The 14,427-nt window shown below is 39.6% G+C and overlaps 1 pseudogene; it reads left to right on the top strand.

Moving 5' to 3' along the window:
* The first annotated feature begins 12,025 nt into the window (after positions 1-12,025).
* On the top strand, positions 12,026-13,908 carry LOC128572746 (actin-related protein 2/3 complex subunit 1A-like; annotated as a pseudogene).
* The last annotated feature ends 519 nt before the right edge of the window (positions 13,909-14,427 follow it).

Here is a 14,427-nt window from a genome sequence, read left to right as displayed (position 1 = left end):
TATTTAATTCAAATATTAATCAAATGACAGCAAGGGAGATTATCATAAGGAGATAGGTATATGTGTGTGTGTGTCTGTATGTGTATATACACACATTTGAAACAGAGTCTCAAATTATTGCCTAGGCCAGAGTGCCATGGCATCAGCTTAGCTTGAACTTTTGGGTTCAAACAATCCTGCTGAATCAGCCTTCTGGTAGTTGGGACTATAGGTGCCTGCAAAGACATTCAGGTAATTTTATTTTATATTTGTACTAGAGATGAGGTGTTGGTCTTGCTTGAGCTGGACTCCAACTCCTGAGCTCAAGACATCTTCTCATCTGAACCTCAAAGATCGCTAGCATTATAGATATGTGTCCCTACCCTCAGCCAGGACACAATATCTTTTGAGACAAAACCTGTCTTATTTCATAAAATGTACTTTAAGTCAAAATGGCTACAAAAGTCATAAAGAATACAAAATAACAGGATAAGGGCTTATTTGTTAGAAAGCTGTAATTCATTTTTATTGTTTTTCATATATATAAAATACATACTGAAATAAACTGTAGGACAGATATACAACCGTCACATACATAGTCAAATTAAGAGCTATTTGCACACATATTTATTGCAGCTTTATTCACATAAGGCAATAGGTGAAAGAAATCAACACCTATCTCAAAAAATGAATGGTGAAATATAATTTAAGATATAAAAATAATAGAGTATTAGCTTCTAAAAATCAGGGAATCTTTTAACATCTCTAATAAAGATAAATCTTAACATTAAAGTAAATGAAATAATACAGGTTCTCCCCAAAACTCGATACATTAAATCCAATTATATAAAATAATGAAAGTAAGGCTGGATGCGATGGCTCACACCTCTAATCCTAGCACTATAGGAAGCTGAGTTGGGCAGATTACATGAGCTCAGGAGTTCAAGACTGTGTTAGGTCTAGGCTAAAGTAGAAAAATACCAGTTAACTCCTGACAAATTCCTGGGCTGCAAGCCCTCAACAAAATGGAGTAAGTCTGGTTCACTCCCGAAAGAGATTTTAAAGTAGTCACTAACTTCTTGCTTGACAAACTCCTGGGCCTGGAAAACAAACTGACTGTCCCCAGACTGAGCTTTAAACAATTCCAGGTAGAGAAAATACTGAGACAAAGATGTATGGAGGAAAAGTACTGAAACTAAAATGTATGGAAAAATTTTAAAGCAAATATGCATAATGTATGGCTAACTAACTGCAAAATTCTGCTTCTGTACAATGCTTACTTGCTACCCTTCACCCCCAAACATACCTGGACAGCCTGCATACCAACCAGGATGCAAATCATACCTTAAAAACTTGACTCCTTAAGTACTTGGGATTGCTCTCAGAAACCGCATGTTGGCTCTTCAATCAAAGGACTCTGCTGTAACTTTGGCTTGTTTGGGAGTGTGGTCTTTGTGGAACTCCTGGGCACAACATTTCTAGAGGCCCCAGCGAGATCCTCCAAACTCTGGCACTGCTAATCATCAGGCAGCCTCCAAGACAGGTTGTGGTCCCTCTGAGTGGAGGCTCCCGTGGAAACATTCCAGGAGACCTGGAGGACCCAGAGCCCTCAGAAGACCGGGTGACGATCACACCTAAATTCACCTGTGAGTCCACCTCTGAATATAAGCCATTAAAACATTTGTTTTTGGCTAGTATCTGCAGACATTTAGTGTAACTATTGCGTTTTTTTGTTGTTGTTGTGCTTATTTGTTGCTGTGGACTGTTATGGAAATATATAACTGTTTGTTATATTCATTTGTTGTGAATTGTGTAGGACCCTTAGGGACCTCCGAGGGAGGCCAAAGGGACAGGGGCTTTGGACAGGAACCTGGGATTGCAGGGCTATTGGCCTGTCAGAGGCTCTCAAAGGCATGTGTGAGTAGAGCAACCTGTTGCTGGAATATGGGTGGGGAACCCCATCCCTATCAAAGACAGTAAGACGTTACTGCCACTGAGACATCAGGGCTTTGACCTCAGGCCTTGGAGAAGTTGGGGTGCAGAGGGCAGGTGACAAGGGACTTTGATTTCTAACCTCATGAGTTACACGTGAAGTTAGTCCCATAAACCTGTAAGACAGGAACCTCGGACTCCCGAGTTATTGGCCTGTCAGAAATAGAAACCCTGTGTTACCAAGGTATCAGTGGGGGTGGGGTGGGAAGGGGTGGGGGTAAGCTCCCAGAGACTGGGATGCCAGTAGGAAGACCGGTCCTCAAATGCACAATTTAGATTCATGTACCTTTGTTGATTTGTATTCTATAGCCTAAAAGCCTATATGTTTCTGTGCCCAAGCTGCCTGAGAAAAAGCAGTTTAGATTTCTCACTGACACAGATCCGTTGAGGCCAGGCTGTACTCACAAACAAAGTTATTAAGCCTGATTGTTTGGAGGTTCAAGTCCATCATCAGTGACACAACTTTATCATTAAGCCTGATTGCTCGGAAATAAACAACCAGCATCAGAGATATGGTCAGGAGGCTGATACATGCAAGGCATGTGTTAGTAAGCTATTGGTTTCGCTGAGCTGTCTTAAGTGAGATAACGAGTTTCTGCTCTTCGAGTGCTTTAGGGCCTCCAAAAAGCAGGCATACAATCAGCCTACTCCCCCATTGCGGTTTCATGACTCAGTTGTTCATGGGATTGGAGACTGAAAAATCCATCTATCCCCTGATGCAATCTTGTGACATATTGGTCAGTGGGAAAACAACAAACAACATGTTTTTTATGATTATTATTTTTCGAGTAGAAGAATATATATTAGTCAATCAGCAGATCAGCAGGTTCCAGGGAAAGAATGATTTGTTTTTTGCAATAGCCCCCTGAAACCATTTTGTGATTATTGATTAATAATGTGTATGTGCAGAGCTGGCTATTTAAGCTGGTCAGAAATAAAGAAGTATGCTACTTGCCATAAAACAGTTTGTAGTCATTCTTTGCCCTATACAACTTCAAGCAGGTTGATTGACCACCCAATTGGCCTTCACGCAACATATTCTGTGTTGTTTGTCTAGTTAACACATTGTAGTTTGTGCTTTTACTCTGTTCAGTATTAGTTTGTGCTTCTGCTCTGTTCAGAAGTGTAGTTTGTGCTTCTGCTCTATTGCCAGCCTTTAGTGTGGGCTGGCCCCCTACCAGTTTTTTTAATCCCCTCTTATACTTACAGGTTTAGAAAGCAGTGACACAGAAAAGCCTGGCTACACTGACATTGATGTATGAACCAAGTTAGTGAAAACCTCCCCCAGCTTGGCCTGCACCTGTTCTCTCCATCTAAAAACTACAATTTTAGTATTGTTCTTCCAGCCCTTCAGTCCCTTTGGTTTAAGTCCCTGGTTTGAGTCCCTCTAGTTAAACTAGTTAATTTCTCTAATTGTCAGTTTAGTTTTTTTTTCCTTTTTTTAATTAAATTTAAATCACAGCTGTGTACATTAATGTGATCATGGGGCACCATACATTGGTTTTATAAACAGTTTGACACATTTTCATCACACTGGTTAATACAGCCTTCCTGGCATTTTCTTAGTTATTGTGTTAAGACAGTTATATTCTACATTTACTAAGTTTCACATGTACCCTTGTAAGATGTAATGCAGGTGTAATCCCACCTGTCACCCTCCCTCCGCTCATCCTCCCCCTATCAGTTTCATTGTAATTGATCCATTGTGGGGTTGTCTTTGTGCCTTTTTGTGTTTCTCTGTGCTTCACAGATACATTTTGTTCTTTTTAAAATAAGTTTCTCCTCTTCTAAGGCAAAATACCCCACTGGGTTGTTTATGAAGACATTTTAGGCTGGTGCCTGTGGCTCAGTGAGTAGGGAGCCAGTTCCATATACTGAGGGTGGTGGGTTCAAACCCAGTCACGGCCAAACTGCAATCAAAAAATAGCCGGTCGTTGTGGCGGGCGCCTGTACTCCCAGCTGCTCGGGAGGCTGAGGCAGGAGAATCACGGAAGCCCAAGAGCTGGAAGTTGCTGTGAGTCCAGTGACATCATGGCACTCTATCAAGAGCAGTAAAGTGAGACTGTGTCTCTACCAAAAAAAAAAAAAAAAAAAAAAAGACATTTTAAAGATACTTTCTCTAATTAAAAAAAAGAAGTCCAGACTGTCAATTGGGTGGCGTGAGAAGTGCACTCAAAAACCAGTGGGAATCATACACTCGCCCCATGATCATATCAATGTATACAGTTATGATTTAATAAAAAAAATAATAATAAATAAATAAATAAAAAACAAACAAACAAAAAAAAAAAACAGTGGGAAATCTATGCCAAAGGATAAGCTTACTGTCCCTTTATAACCTCCCAGCAACTGGTTAAAAAAAAAGGTTGAAATTGTGTACATGTGAGTACTTAGAGACTGATTGAAACAGTAACAGTAGGTGGGGTTTTGTGCTCCCCAACCCTTCACAGAGGGTGAAACCATTGTGTGAGTGGCCCATGTCTGTACCTCAGTTTTTATACCAGCTAAAACTTACTGTAATTTATCTGAGAAAAGGGAATAGAAAACACAGAGAAACTGCACTGAAGCACTTTAGAGAAGAGCTTGTAAAAGACTACTGTAAGTGTATCTCCAGGAAAAAAAAAAAACACTTTAAACAGGAATAACTCAAGATACTTATTGTTCAAGCAACTATAGTTTCCTTTAAAATAAAATTAGCTTTGAGCCTGTTATTAAAATGCAAATGTTTAAAAATTATGAAACTTCCACCTCTGTAATATTTGTAACATTACTAGATTCAACTGTGAACTTATCTAAAGAATATGGTCTACAGAGTACAGCCCACTTTTGCCTAAAAATAAATTCTGAAAAAAACAAAGAGTCAAATTTCTAAGTTCATCTGACCCTAAAAATGGGAAAGATCCCTGTCTAGCCCTGAATAAGAAAATCCTGCTTTCATAAACTGTCCCTCATTTGTAAAATGTAGTAGTTTAAATGTTTAAACTGTTTGAGAAACTAAATTGTTACCAAAAAAGAAAGATTCTTGCCTTTTAAACTTTCTAATTTTTGGTTTACCCAAGTAAATAAGTAACTTCGTAGTACATAGTGATCCTGTTTTGTAAAAAATGAGTTTTTAAAAATGAAAGAACCTTTAATATTTAACAAACTTTCCAAGATCAAAACTCTAAATTTGGTCTTTTTGAAAAAACATATTAGGCTTAGTTAATATATTAAAAATGTTTAAGAAACATTGTCAAATATAAAATAATTAATTTCATAAAATATTAATCTGTCTTAGTATATGTTTATCCAAAATTATCCTTCAAAAATATTAAGAGAAATTGAAGCAAACTTCTAGAACTTTAATTAAAAATTAACATGTCCAGGAGTATTGCTAACCCAACTTCAAATTGAACAAAAATCAGTTACATGGAGCTGGGCTGGTTTGTTATGGCTTTTTGCTTCATACACTGCTGGTTCTTTGTGTTCTGTTTTCCAGAAGTCAAGGAAGCCATTTTCTGTCTTTTGAGCTATTTGTAACTTTTCAAGCAATGTATGTACTTATGGGCAAAACTTGAAACATTAATTTTTTTCTCTCTCCTTAATTTCTCCAGAATTTAAAAGCCATTTGTAAGCATTCTTAATTTCTAACAATAAAGTTATTTGCATAAGTTCAATAAGTATATGTTTTGTTCTCTAAAACATGATGAAGACACTGGCTATTTTACCAAGGCTTTGGCTGAAATAGTATTTCCAAAAGTGTCCTGACGACATTAAGGAATTAAGGTTAACTTTATAAAAAGTCCTTTGGAAAAAACTGGCCAGATACCCATCAGTAACATTTCCTGATCTGTGGTAAGTAATGAAGATCCCTTTCTGACAGATCTAGAAAGTGAAATGCACTTGGGGACCTCAAGAAAAGAGAAATTTACCTAATGAAAACAGGTATCTAATGCCACAGATGAAACCTGGGCTCGTGAAAAGCTTAAGTCTAACATGAAAATTCCTTATAGAAAGCTCCGGCAAAGCCAATTTTAAAAAAAGAGCCTAAATAGCTAATAATTAATCATTCTTACTACACTTTATGCAAATAATTAAGCCCAATATACTGGCAGTACAGTTTATTTTGGTAACTAAGTTAGTTCTGCTATAATTTGTCTTTAGTAAAAAGAGAAATTAGAGACATAAAAGATGCAAAAAAGGCTGTGGCCCACCTGTATTAAATCCCAGCCTTGTCTGTAATGTCAACTCATAAAATAAAACATAACTATTTTACCTAACTAATCTGTTAAATAGAATTAAGAAACTGGCCAAGAAGTATAAAATTGCATACAATAATCATATTTTTTGTACTTTAGAATATCAAATATCTACTGATATTAAATAGTAAATGAGCCAAGTATTTTTAAGAAAATAAAATTATTTTTTAATAATCAAATTTATAACAGCTATATATGTATTAACATATCTGATAATTATAAACCTAGAATATTTTTACATATTTTTATTTATTATTAGTTTAATTACTAGATGAATAAAAATAATCATATTAGTTTTAATAATATCAGTTTTTGTAAAAATAAAATTAAACCAAACACATCCAACTTTATAAACTGCCCATAAGGAGCACTTTAATATCACATTGTAAAGAGAAAAACACTTCCATTTTTCTGGTCACTGGTTTGTCATTTGATATGTATTTAGAAAGCACAAAATTATTAGACTAAATAACCTTTACAAGTATAGCCTGGTTAAAGTTCTGTGTTCCTTTTTTTTTTTTTTACAAAAATTACCTATTGGCCGCACTAGAAAATTTCTAAAAACTCTTAACACTATGAATTATCTTAAAAACTGTGCTAAATTTATGTAAACCTTAGCATCAAAATCCAGAACTTGTAAATGTTTATAAATAACTGTTAAATAGTTTCATACACTTAAAACACTCAACATGCCCTGCTCCAGCCGCATACTAGAAGCTGGCTGGTCCATGCACGGCTGAAGCACGACTTACCATAATTACACGCATGGCTGAAGACTGACTTACTTTAATTAAACTTTAAACTTTGAGAAAAGAGAAAAAAATATAATCTATGTATCCACACCACTCCTCCTCCTCCTCCTGGAAACAGGCCCCTGCATTTTGAATCAACTTACTACTTATGTTAAAAAGAAAATAGGCTTAGTGCCTATAGCTCAAGTGGCTAAGGCCCAAGCCACATACACCAGAGCTCTTGAATTCCAATCCAGCCCCGGCCTGCTAAACAACAATGAGCCAGGTGTTGTGGCAGGCTCCTGTAGTCCCAGCTACTTGGGAGGCTGAGGCAAGAGAATAGCTTAAGTCCAGGAGTTAGAGGTTGCTGTGAGCTATTACGCCACAGCCCTCTACCCAGGGTGACAGCTTGAGGCTCTGTCTGCAAAAAAAAAAAAGGAATAAACATTGTCAAACTTATAATAATTAAAAAATCAATATGACCCTGTGCCCAATCTTACACCCGCCCATCAGTCAATGATTTGACTAATTAAGAAGAAAAGGGGGAACGTGGTAGGTCTAGGCTAAAATAGAAAAATACCAGTTAACTTCTGACAAATTCCTGGGCTGCAAGCTCTCAACAAAATGGAGTAATTCTGGTTCACTCCCAAGAGAGATGGGAAAGTAGTCACCAACTTCTTGCTTGACTAACTCCTGGGCCTGAGAAAAAAACTGACCGTCCCCAGACTGAACTTTAAACAATGCCAGGTGGAGAAAATACTGAGACAAAGATGTATAGATGAAACGTACTGAAACTAAAATGTATGGGAAAATATTAAAACAAAGATGTATAATGTATGGCTAACAAACTGCAAAATTCTGCTTCTGTCAATGCTTGCTTGCTACCCCACCCAAATGCACCGGGACAGCATGCATGCCAACCAGCATGCAGATCACGCCTTAGAAACTTGACTCCTTAAGCACTTGGGGCTGCTCTCAGAAACCCGATGTTGAGACACTGAGGCAGTTGTCAGCTGGCTCTTCAATAAAAAGACTGCTATATGTTTGGCTTGTTTGGCAGTGTGGTCTTTGTAGAACTCCTGAGCATTACAACTGGCCTGAGCAAAAGCGAGACCCTGTCTCTTAAAATAGCCAGGTGTTGTAGCTGGTGCCTGCAGTCCCAGTTACTCAGAAGGCTGAGGCAAGAGAATCATTTCAGCCAGAGAGTTTGAAATTTCTGTGAGCTATAATGCCATGCCACCCTACTGAAGGCAACAAAACAAGACTCTGTTCCCCCCCCCCCAGAAAAAAAGAGGTGTCATAAATATTCACCTATAGGCTTAAATAACCATTGCCCAGCAACCAAGAGCTGGGCAATGGTTATTTAAGTGAGACACAGTCTCACTTTCTTAGAGTGCCATAGAATCATAGCTCACAGCAACCTCAAACTCTTCAGCTCAATTGATTCTCTTCCCTCAGCCTCCGAAATACAGTACCTGGGACTACAGGCACCAGCCACAATGCCCAGCTATTTTTAGAGATGAGGTCTCTCTTGGGCTCAGGCTGGTCTCTAACCAGTGAGCTCAGGTAATTCACCCAACTCGGCCTCCCAGAGTGCTAGAGAAAATCTACTATTCATAAACCAAATATAAGTAACATGTAGGCAAACAAGCAGAAAGAAAATGAAATTGCCAGTAGACACATGATCGATTTAACTTTTGTTCTCAATGTCTTAAAGTAAACAGAGTTGAATACTGTCGTGCAAAATTATAATAAACAAAGTGTCCCAAAGTTACTCAGAGATAGGAAAGTGAATTATATTTTAATATCTTTATTTTAGTACATAAAACAAATGATGGAAAATTATGCTATGAATATTTTGTGTATAATGATACATTTAGCTATTATTTCCCATTTTCCTTATCCATGTATGTCTGGCAAATTTTAGGACACTCTATACAGTTAAAAAGTACGAACGAAATTGAATGAGGTGAGGTGACCTACTTTAAAAAATTAAAAAGAGGTTGGGAGCAGAACCAGGTGGATGGCAGGAGCTCACTGACATTTTTCAAAGAAATATAAATGGTCAGTGAGCATTTCAAAGGATGCCTACAGTACTATTTATTAGAGAAATGTAAAGCAAAATCACAATGAAATATTACATCATACAATCAACACTAAAAAAAAAGTGTGCCGAGGATATAGAAAAATTAGAAACCTTTTGAAATGTTGGTGAGGAGAAATGTTGCAGACACTATTAAAATGTATGAAGGAGGGTGGCGCCCCTACCTCAGGGGGTAGGGTGCCGACCACATACACCAAGGCTGGTGGGGACCAGCTAAATCAATAATGAAAACTGCAAAAACCAAAAAAATAGGTGGGCGTTGTGGTGGGTGTCTGTATTCCCAGCTGCTTTGGAAGCTGAGGCAAGAGAATCTCTTGAGCCCAGGAGTTTGAGGTTGCTATGAGCTGTGATGCAACAGCGGTCTAACCAGGCAATAGCTTGAGACTCTGTCTCAAAAAATAAATTAATAAAAAATGAAAAATAAATATATGAAGGTTTCTCAGTAAACTAAAATTACAACTTATTATTTGATCCAGGGATCTCACATCTGGGTAAATATCCAAAATACGCACTGCAGAATGGGGAAGATACATGTACTCACTCACATTCATCACAGCATTATTTATAAAGGCCAAAACGTGGCCAGATGTGGTGACGCACACAATCTTAGCATTTTGGGAGGATGAGGTGGGAGGAAAGCTGGACCATAGGAGTTTGAGACCTGGCTAAGGAAAAGTGAGACCCCATCTCTACAAAAACAAGAAAAGTATAGCCAGGAGATGTAGTGGCCACCTGTAGTTCCTGCTATTTGGAAGGCTGAGGCAGGAGGATGGCTTGAACCCAGGTGTTGGAAGTTCTTCTAAGCTGGGATGATGCTATAGTATTCTAGCAACAGAGTGAGCCTCTATCTCAAACAAAAATTCTCTTTTCTAGACAACTACACTGCTCCAATGTGACTATGGACCTATCCCAAGCAGGTATTTTTTCTTAATATTAGTTAACAGCTAATCATATGAGCAGGTATACTGAATATTTCATGCAGCCCATGACAATAAAATTCATAGAAATGTACAATTCATTAACATGAGATACTTATCAGAAAATGTTAATAAACATTTAAAAACAGTAAAGATATGGCGGGCGCCTGTAGTCCCAGCTGCTCGGGAGGCTGAGGCAAGAGAATCGCTTAAGCCCAGGAGTTGGAGGTTGCTGTGAGCTGTGTGAGGCCACGGCACTCTACCGGGGGCCATAAAGGGAGACTCTGTCTCTACAAAAAAAAAAAAAAAAAAGTAAAGATAATTATTATTATGTTATTAATATATTGCTATTTTTACAAAATCTGAAAAGGTTTAATTCACCCTTTAGAAGCAATCAAAAAAGTTTATGAATAAAATACAAACATTAACTTCGTAAAATATGATAAATCATACTATTTAAAATAAGCATTTGGGAAAAATTAAAATATCATTTGAGTATAGGTTGAGGAAAGTGATGACAATCCTGCTGATTTCTTTTTGCCCAGAGTAAACTAGAACTTTCAAGTGAGCCTTTTAATAAATATGGAATGCCTACTCATTATCTAAATTACTTGTTACATAAGTTGGAATTCTAACACATAGTTTTGAATATTTAAATCTAAAATTATAGAAAATTGAATACAGAATGAAATAGAATGTGGAAACATATATAGAGACAGTAAAATCAGCAAGATGGTAGAACACGAGTCCCATGTTCACGTATTCCTCCCATGGTAACAAAAATCTGGGAGCCATCTATGGAAAAAAATGCTTCCATGTCATCCCAGCACAGCGACTCACACCTGTCATCTCACCTACTTAGAGGCTGAGGTGAGAGGATCACTTCAGTCCAGCAGTTTGACACCAGCCTAGGCAATAAAATCAGAAGCCATCTCACAAAAAGTGATTATATGAGAGCTTTAGAATCCACAAAGGAAGTTGTAAAATTTTCCTAATGCTCTTAAGGAAGGTCACTTAAAGAATGCAGACCCTCATTTACTTGGCAAACTAGAGGACCTCTGATCTTGGTTACTGACAGGAGAATTCTCAAGTGACTATGTGGGCCTCTCCAACTTCTCCCAGCCATAATCTGGGAGTGGTGCTACCGATCCAGAGACCTGGAGGAAGATGCACACTCATGACCATGGAGACAGGCCTGCAGATCTTGGCACTCTGTGTGTGTATATGTGTTTATGTAACTATTTGTGCGTGTGTATGCATACACACACAAACGCACAAATGGCATATACGTATGTGGATAGATACAAAAATACACACGCAAACACACACTGGAATGTCCATAGTGGGCCATCTCCCGACATTGACCACCTCACCAGCTGACCTGATTTGCATAGACTAGATATGCACCACATGTGTACATGGTACAGCAGGCCTGGTTCCTTATGCTAATCACCTTTGTATGTTGACAAGTTTATTACAGTCCCTGGAGTGGCCAACTTTCAGAGGTTCTGCTGCATGGGTATGTGTGTGTGTCTGTGTGTGTATGAATAAGCATATCCTAAGCCAGAGATAATTATAAGAGTTATTTGTAGCAACAGAGACACTAATGTATCCTCAAGAATACTATAAATTCTTGAATGACATAATATATTTAAGAAATGTAGGCCGGTGACAGTGGCTCATGCCTGTAATCCTAGCACTCTGGGAGGCAAGGGCGGGTGGATTGTCCTGAGCTCAGAAGTTTGAGACCAGCCTGTGCCAGGGCTAGATCTTGTCTCTAAAAAAAAAAAAAAACCCAGGCATTGTGGCAGGCTCCTATATTCCCAGCTGAGTCAGGAGAATCGCTTAAGCTCAAGGAAATAAAATAAAATAAAATAAGAAATGTAGCCTTCTGGGCCTTGGTCCTCCACCCCCTCCCACTGAGCCTGTTCCCGTCTACTGACCAGAGTCAGCGATTTCTCCGTTCTCATCCCGTCCGACCTTCCCCCACCCCAGCTATCTATTGTTTGAAAACTCTAAGAATAATCTCATCGCATCAGTTTTTACCAGAGCCAATCACCTGTCATGCCTGGTACAGGGATGGTATCCAAATTGCCCTTAGCCCGAATAATCACAAAGTGCATATCTTTAAGAAAAATGGGATCCAGGGCGGCGCCTGTGGCTCAGTGAGTAGGGCACCGGCCCCATATGCCGAGGGTGGCGGGTTCAAACCCAGCCCCGGCCAAACTGCAACAAAAAAAATAGCCGGGCGTTGTGGCGGGCGCCTGTAGTCCCAGCTGCTTGGGAGGCTGAGGCAAGAGAATCCCGTAAGCCCAAGAGTTAGAGGTTGCTGTGAGCCGTGTGACGCCACGGCACTCTACCCGAGGGCAGTATAGTGAGACTCTGTCTCTACAAAAAAAAAAAAAATGGGATCCAGTGTTATGAACTCAAGGAGCGCAACAGACACTTCACAGGTATTGACTGGTCTCCCATAAGCGAGCACATCATCCCTTGGGGGGCAGACCACAATACCTATGTGTAGAGTCAGAAAGATGGTGTCTGGAAGCCAACCCTGATGTGATGATCCTGAGAACTAATCGTGCAGCCACTTTTGTGAAGTGGTCCCCCTTAGAGAACAAATTTGCTGTGAGAAGTGGAGCATGACTCATTTCTGTTTGTTACTTCGAGTCTGAAAATGGCTGGTGGATAAGCAAACACATTAAAAAGCCAATTGGCTCCACGGTCAATCCTCAGCTTGGATTGGCATCCCAACAATGTTTGCTGACAGCAGATCACGTTGTAATAACTGACCCAGCAAAAAGACCCCTAAAGGCCCCTGACTGTCTTAGCCTAAGTCCGGGCATGTCTCAACCCCCACCTTTGGTTAATTCCTCAAACAGGTTTCAGAATAGAACAAGGAAGTTCCCTGAGTTCCCAAGAACTCCTAGCAACAGGTAACAATGGGAAAACTTACCCCAACTCCCTAGCAATGAATAAACAGTGATGAAAAAAATTACCTACACAAAGTTCCCAGGCTACTGTATCTCCCAAGCTATTCCCATTCCAACTGCCATGTTCTCATGCCAACTGCCACGCTATAGCCCCCCCCCCCGACTATAACCCCACCCCTGAGCTAACCGACCATTTTCTGCTTCTATTTTTACTAAACTTGCCAAGTAGCACAAAAAGGGTATAAAAGACAGCCTGCTTTTCTCTTCAGGGACGTTTGCCCTTCAGGGCAGCAGCCCACCTGCGCAGGTTTAATACATCACCATCTGATTTATAAATAAAGTTTGGGTCCCAGTTTTTCTTCCAGGTGGCAAATGAGTTACAACAATGTGACGTTAAATGCAGAGTGTTTTCTGCCTATATTAAAGAAGTCGATGAAAAGCCAGCCAAGTACAACCTGGGTCAGCAAGTTGCCTTTTGGTCAGCTGATGTCAGAGTTTGGGGGTAGTGGCACAGGTGGCTGGGTCCATGGGGTCAGCTTATCCGCCAGTGGGAGCCGCCTGCCCTGGTTCAGTCATGACAGCACCGTGTCTGTTGCTGATGCTTCAAAAAGTGTACAGGTCTCAACTCTGAAAACAGAGTTCCTACCACTCCCGAGTGTGTCATTTGTCTCAGAGAATAGCGTTGTGGCTGTTGGCCATGACTGCTGCACAATGCTCTTTAACTACGATGACCGCAGCTGCTTGACCTTTGTGTCCAAGTTAGACATTCGAAAACAGAGCATCCAGCGCAACATGTCTGCCATGGACCGTTTCTGCAACAAGGACAAGAGGGCCACGACCGAGGACAGCAATACAGCCCTGGAGACCCTGCACTGGAATAGCATCACTCAGGTGTCTACTTATGAGATGGACAAGCAAGATTGTCGCAAATTTTGCACTACTGGCATTGATGGAGCCATGACAATTTGGGATTTCAAGACCTTAGAATCTTCTATCCAAGGCCTCTGGATAATGTGAAGCTGAGTGAGCCTCTGCCATCCAGAATGACAAATGGTCGCTGACTGCAGCTCTGACATTGGATGGAGAGGAAAGCCATCCCCAAGGAAACACTGAAAACACATATTGTGCAAATACTGTGTGGTTTTGTTTGAGTATAAAATTGGTGAAAGTATCAGTTTTTTTAAAGCAGCCGTAATTTTTTTTTTCTATTTCATTCCATTCTTGACCAAAGCTTCTCTTTAAGTAGTTTATTATGGAGAAATTTCACACTAACTTAAAGGAAAAGGTGAGGGAGATATGTAAATTTGTCCAGTAGAAAATTAAATTAAGATACTACAAAAAGGGCGGTGCCTGTGGCTCAAGGGGTAAGGTGCCAGTCCCTTATGCCGGAGGTGGTGGGTTCAAACCCAGCCCTGGCCAAAAACCAAAAAAAAAAAAAAAAAAAAAGATACTACAAAAAGAAAAGAAAAGAAATGTAGCTGCTGGATGTAGGGGATCATACCTCTAATCCTAACACTCAGGGAGGTCAAAGCAAAT

The sequence above is a fragment of the Nycticebus coucang genome, chromosome 20 (assembly GCF_027406575.1).
Source record: "Nycticebus coucang isolate mNycCou1 chromosome 20, mNycCou1.pri, whole genome shotgun sequence".
NCBI classification, from domain to species: Eukaryota; Metazoa; Chordata; class Mammalia; order Primates; family Lorisidae; genus Nycticebus; species Nycticebus coucang.
This window is presented reverse-complemented; position numbering and strand designations above follow the sequence as displayed.